We start from the raw sequence: 7,407 nt of genomic DNA, 5'->3' as shown, positions 1-7,407 counted from the left end.
TTCTCGTCATCAGACGGGTTTCAGTGAACCACTTGGATGTTCGCAGTAATCGTGTGTTCACAGATTTCGTGGAAGCTGCCCCTCAACACCATTCATTTCATACGAAGAATGAAATACCTTCTTGACCGTGGGAATTTCACTGACAGTGTGGCGTCAGCCAGGATAAACTAAAAGAAAAAAAAAAAAAAAAAAGTTTGATAAATGAAAATATCCCGTTGACGGCCAGAATAAAGGGAAAAGAGTCACCAAGTATGATCACTTCAAACTAGTCTGTCTTCTACGGATCCGTCAGACAGCGTGACGTCATCGATGACGTCACAGGAAAAGATGCCTTCGAATCAAATGCAAAAGGGCGCGTTGCTGTATCAGTTAAGTCGTCATGTCGTCTGAATCAGCTTGAGCATCGGTAACCGATTTTTCTTTTTTTCATGTATACATTTTTCTTTTCTTTTTTTATGTATACCTTTTTCTTTTCTTTTTTTATGTATACATTTTTCTTTTTCTTTTTTCTTTTATGTATAAATTTTTCTTTTTCTTTTTTCCCCTGACTGGAAGGTTATAAAAGAGAAAAAAGAAAAGTTGAGCCTCTCACCGGATTTCTCTCCTTGTGGTTCTTTCCCTCTCCTTCTCCCGCCTCTCTTTCTCCTCCTCTCCTTTTCCCTCTCTCTTACTCTCACTCACTCATAATCTCCCCGTCTCCCTCTCCCTCTCATTTTTACTCACTCTCTCTCACTCTCACTTTCTCTTGCCTTTTCCTCTCCCGCTCTCCTTGTGTCTTCCTCTCTATCTCCTTCCGTCGATCACCGAGCAAGGTAGTGAATGTTTGTTTTATGTCGTCAATATTTTATCCGTTCAACAATTAAAGCTGATCACTTTCAACTTCTACTATCCCTCCGTCCTGCCATCTGTAGTGATTCGTTCCTCTACCACTTTTCTTGTTATAGGGTGGCTAATGAAACGAATTTAAATGGAATATCTAAATTAATCAGCACAACGAAGATTGGCGTGCGGCCATTATGGAAGCAGAACCAAGACTGCCTTTGACGCCAAACTTATTTAGCGCGGGAAAGCATGTACGACCGTATGATGGTTTCTTCACAAGTTGGCACGGGTAACCCAATTAATACAACAGTTTCAATAAATTGATATAAATAAATTACATTATCATTTATATACAAAAAGGGCAATCATGTATGGCACGGGTAACCCAATCAATGCAAAAGTTTCAATAAATTAATATAAATGAATTACATTATCATTTATATACAAAAAGGGAAATCATGTATGGCACGTGTAACCCAATCAATATAACAGTTTCAATAAATTAATATAAATAGATTGCAACATCATTTATATACAAAAAGGGAAAGCTTGTATGACAATCGTACAATGCCATTTGCAAACATATACACCACAATATTCTGACGACATCACCTCTTCGAAACGACACCGTCTTCTAACGACTACGGCTCCATGCAGTGGTAGATTAGACAGACAGACATGATGCTCAGACTTTTAACAAAATATGGAGCACAGCTTCTGTACATATTCCACAATACAATACATGTATCCAATTGGTACCCATTAACATTAACAGGAAATGTACACCAACTTAACAAACAATGTCACATTATATAAAATTTTCCTATCTACAGTCGTGGAGTGATTCAGCGAGCGAGAGAACGAGCCAGAGTACTTGGGTGATTCGGAGCTACGTGAGAAGCGACTCTCGATGACGACGTCAATTTCCCCCTTACTTATAATCCCAGCGACTTCGGGATGCTCAAGTGGGGTGGGGACGCCCTTTGGCTCCAATTCCCGCGTCGGGCCGGAGACGTCGGGCGTGTTTAGCTCCTCTTGTTCGATACGAAGATGTGGCCACCCACCGCACAGACCCATTCATCTCCCGTGCTTCCCCTTCCGTAGCTGCTGTATTGCCGTAGACTGAATGAGTCACATTCTTGATTTGTTTTCCTCTACGATTTCTGATCATTTACTCACACGTAAGTTAATGATAACTTCTTCCCGTTGTCATTGATTGATGTATTTTTCTTCTGACCACCAGGATATACGGAAGTTTCGTACGTTTAAGTACCATCACCATAATTGTCTCTCAATGCTCTGTTACAAAGGATTACAAAGGTGGAGCATGCCGACAGGAGACCTTTTGGTCCATATCTAGGCCGGATGCGAGAAAAAAGTCATAATAATGATAAATAAATAAAAGAATAAATAAAAACTATAATAATGTAAATAAATAAAATACATAAATGCATAGGTATAGTTAAATAATAAACAAACAGGTAAAGAGTGAATAATGATAAATTGACATATAACTAATAACAGATGAGAATACAGCAAATAATAATAAACAAACGGACAAATGATAACAAAGTCCACATATGACGCAATACGAAATCAAATACGCTTTCAATGAACGAGATGAGAGAGAATATGACATGAGAAGGATTCATACATTATTATCAAATTCATCAGATCCAATAGAGTTTAGATTAAGGGTTTGGTAGTTCCTAGGTGTCATTGGTTAACTCTGGGGTTTAATTTTCTTCCCATTTATATGTTAAATGTAACTAGATGTACTTTTTCTTTGGTGATAGGACTTTTATTTTATCTTATTTTATTTTATTTTTATTTTATTTTTCTGTCACCAGATCATTTATTCAGCAGTGGGGTCCCTCTTCTTCTGCTACGGAGATTTCCTCTGCGATAAATTAAATGGCTTTGCGACAGCGAGAGTAGATTATTTCTAGTCCTTAAAATCAACGAAAGAGAAACCAAACAGCAGCTATCATGTCGTTTGGAGCAACGCGGAAGCCAGGAAGTCAACTGTTTTCAAGGAAATGTGGGCAGTATTGGTAAATGTCGATCATATATCTGTTCTTCCTGGTGCTTCGTAGGTGCCATTTGGTGAAAAAATTATGGCGCAATCGGTTAAGTCACTATCACTTGTCACGTGCTAGCGGAGGTTCGAGTCCTTGGTTGTACCACGTTTCATTTTGCGCATGTATGTCTCCTCGAGCTTTTCGATGTTGATGGCTTAGAATTAAAGTGAAATGTGGTTTATATATATATATATATATATATATATATATATATATATATGTATAATATATATATACAATGTATATATATATATATAATATATATATATATACATATGTAGAAAGAGGGAGAGAGAGAGAGAGAGAGAGAGAGAGAGAGAGAGAGAGAGCGGTAGCTGTTGGTTTCGAACGTAGGTCTGTGTGGTGCGAGGTACAAACGGATCTGGAACACAGGCATCTTATCTGTGACAGTTTGGATGTTTGTTTTTATCGTTTTCCTATCGAGGTGACGTCTATGGTTGATCCAGAAGAGTTGTTTAGCTCTTGTTGGAGGTAGAGGATGATTCGTCTGGACAGAAGTATTCCATGCAGTCTCGTTACAATGTTATTCTTTAGTAGAGAAAACGACTCCTCACTCCTGTAATCGAATACAATGAATAATTTTTCGCCTTCACCGAAGCTGTCACAAAGAAGATGGATCCCTAACGCTTGACCATTCAGGTGGTCGTCGTTAACCTGCCATTAATGTACAGGTTAACGTTATCGCTCTCACTCCGAGTATGAAACCTGTTTGTCCACGCTACGAGACGAGAGGCCCAACTACTGAAGAGATCCCGCACTCGCGGAAGCGTATAACTCAAACTCTAGACCAGCGTTTCTCAACCAGGGTTCCCCGGAACCCTAAGGCTCCGCAAAAGGTCCCTAAGGGTTCCGCGAGAACAAGTGTATATACATGTATATATATGTATATAGATATATGTGTATATATATATAAAGAGAGAGAGAGAGAGAGAGAGAGAGAGAAGGGGGAAGAGAGAGAGAGAAATTACCATAAAGATCGACCTAAAGTAGTCAACGCTGCATCACTTGCATCCCCCCCCCTGCCACATACACACATACTTTTAATAATGGGCCATTTCACTTCTGTGTCCAATAGTATCACTTCAAAACTCATATTCACTTCTTGATAATGGCCTCCGGTCACTGCCACTTGCCCTGGCTGTCCGAGCGCATTTGACAAAGACTTGGATTGTAAATGAACGCGTTGTGGTGTAAGATAACCTTTCAATCGTTGCTTTCGTTAAATATCCGTGATAGAGTAAGCTATTTCCTGTGAACATTCCTCCCTCACTCACAATGCCACTCATGCACATCGTCAGGCCCCAAAGCCTTAAATGTTTCTGAGTCTACAGAACATCTTTAACTTTCGTCCTTGATAGCGATACTTCGTGTAGGCGCTTGTCATAGGTCACAGGTTAAACATTCAAAATATCAAACAATCTCAGTCTTTCTCTTGCTTGAATTTTTTTTTTTTTTTTTTTTTTTTTTTTTGTGCTGCCTCCACATTGAAAAAGGTACTCAACGAGCACATTTTCATACTTGCGCCGCCTCGATCTCGTATACCAGAGGAAGTCAGTGAAAAGAATCAGCCCTGATCAAGAAGGTTGTAAAAAAAACTCCTTAACTTATGACAAAGGAGAGGTTGTGGAGCCTCCTTGGATCCAATCCAACAGTTTGTTTGGACCTCGTTGGAAAACTCCAAAGAAAAGGTTGGAGAACTTCTTTGATCCGAGTTTAATGGATCAACTGAGTTATGTTCTTTACCTGTAGATAAGTCATAGAATGCTTTGCTCCAATATTTGTTTAGTGAACTGATATTATCTCTATGTAGTCGAATTATAGCGGTACCTTTCGCATAAACCTTTACAATGAGTTCATTTGCACATTGTTTGTGTATAGTTTATTGTACCCATTGGCAAAAGCAAAAATCAAATGTTCAATCTATTCTGTTATTTTCTTGTTCTAGGTCTCGATCCATTGTCTGCAGATGGTCTAGAGGAGAAAACAAGATCGAGAAAAGAGTACGGCAAAGCAATAAAGTTTCACCTCAAATCATTTGTATCTTGCCCGGAAGAGATTATCAGAGCAAATGTTCAACCTATACTGTTATTTTCTTGTTCCAAGTCTCGATCCATTGTTTGCAGATGGTCTAGAGGAGAAAACGAGATCGAGAAAAGAGTACGGCAAAGCAATAAAGTTTCACCTCAAATCACTTGTATCTTGCCCGGAAAAGATTATCAGAAAGATAAGTTGAGAATTAAAAAAAAGTGGATAATTTTTAGCAAATATTTCGATTACCTTTGACTTTTGGGTGCCATTATATTTATTTCAGAAACAGCAGAAGACTTGCAACATGTTTAGCAATCTGAATGATAAAAATATCAAAGTAGGATTGAAGATAGAAAAAGAGCAAATACAAGGAACTGTTCAACTCGAAAGATGAAAGTAAAACAGTTATAATTGATTGACATTGATACTGAAAACCTTAAAGAAGTTAAGGAGTATAATTATCTAGGCCAGATGCTAAACATAACTGAAATTCATAAGAATAAAAGAAAAATGTGTATCATGGTTAGCTGAAAGACGTTTGGTAAATATAGAGGCTTTATATATATATATATATATATATATATATATATATATATATATATATATATATATATATATATATATATATATATATATATAAAACTGCATAAACACGGCAAAGGAAACATGGTCTAGAAGTGAAGCGTTTATTCGCTTTCTCAAAGGAAAATCAATGTCTGTTTGATTTACATTTATCATTAGTTATATGTCAATTTATTATTATTTACTATTTACCTGTTTGTTTATTATTTAACCATACCTATGCATTTATTTATGTATTTTATTTGTTATTTACATTATCATAGTTTTTACTTATTATTTTATTATTATCATCATTTTTTATTTCGCATCCGACCTAGATATGGACCAGGAGGTCTCCTGTCGGCATGCTCCGCCTTTGTAATCCTTTGAAACGTCAGGAATAAACGCTTCTTCACTTCCAGTCCATGTTTCCTTTGCCGTGTTTATGCAACTTGTTCACATGGATTTTCATACATGAAACTATCGTACAATGCTACTATGATCCACAGGTGCAAAAGTTGGAAACTGAAGAAGGCGATGAAAGCAGAGCTAAAGACTGCACTGAATGGAGCCCATGGATGAGCACTGAGAACAACGATGAGAGACGGAGGAAGGGAAGGTTGGGTGGAAAAGCAGAATGGAGTAAAAGATGTAGAGGCGATAATGGAACGAAGTGGGAATGGGCGGAGAAGTTGGCCAGAAGGAAGAAATAGAAAACGGAGCAAGCGTGTTACTGACTGGACGCCACGTGACAGGAAGCACGAAAGAGGAGGACCAGGAGATGTATTCTTTAAGCGATAACCGGCGCTTCTATATTTTTGGGAGAAAATCGTGGAAGGAGAATGGCAGGTGAAAATGAACGGTTTTCTTTTTCGAATGGAGACTAGTCTTTACTCCTAAAAGGACCCTGCGTGACTCTGGTTCGTATGGGTGCCACCTAAATTCCTAAAACACTGAATGTATACAATTCATGTAGGCAAACCCTTACGGGGAGAGGAAGGGCAGAGAGAGAGAGAGAGAGAGAGAGAGAGAGAGAGAGAGAGAGAGAGAGAGAGAGAGAGAGAGAGAGAGAGAGAGAGAGAGAGAGAGACAGAGAGAGAGAGAGAGAGAGAGAGAGAGAGAGAGAGAGAGAGAGAGAGAGAGAGAGAGAGAGAGAGAGAGAGAGAGAGAGAGAGAGAGAGAGAGGGGGGGGGAGGGAGAGAGAGAAAGGGAGAGAGAGAAAGGGGGAGAAAGAGAGAGAAAGGGAGAGGGAGGGAGAGAGAGAGAAAGGGAGAAAGAGAGAAAGGGAGAGAAAGAAAGGGATAGAGAGAGAAAGGGAGAGAGAAAGGGAGAGAGAGAGAAAGGGAGAGAAAGAAAGGGAGAAAGAGAGAAAGGGATAGAGAGAGAAAGGGATAGAGAGAGAAAGGGATAGAGAGAAAGGGAGAGAGAGAGAAAGGGAGAGAGAGAGGGAGAGAGAGAGAAAGGGAGAGAGAGAGAAAGGTAGAGAGAGAAAGGGAGAGAAAGGGAAAGAGAGAAAGGGAGAGAGAGAAAGGGAGAGAGAGAGAGAGAGAGAGAGAGAGAGAGAGAGAGAGAGAGAGAGAGAGAGAGAGAGAGAGAGAGGAAAAGCGAGACAGGAAGCTTGCAGGAGCGATACTATAGAGGTTGACTCAATCATACGACTCTTGGAAATGTTTTGGGAAAGGCCTTTGTCCAGCAATGAATTCGGAGCGGATGACCTATCAATTGGTAGAATATCATCGTGGAAGATTAATAATTCGTTTCACTGTTTTTCGTAATGAAGAACGGGGAGAGTTCTACGACTCTAAAATATGTATTATCTAAAAATGTCGACTCTTTATACTCATTTCCTTTTCTTGCTGAAATAAGGACGTTCGTATGAAAATGACTGAAATCG

This window comes from Oratosquilla oratoria, chromosome 9 (assembly GCF_046742065.1).
Source record: "Oratosquilla oratoria isolate Oo_2021 chromosome 9, ASM4674206v1, whole genome shotgun sequence".
Taxonomy (NCBI): Eukaryota; Metazoa; Arthropoda; class Malacostraca; order Stomatopoda; family Squillidae; genus Oratosquilla; species Oratosquilla oratoria.
This window is presented reverse-complemented; position numbering follows the sequence as displayed.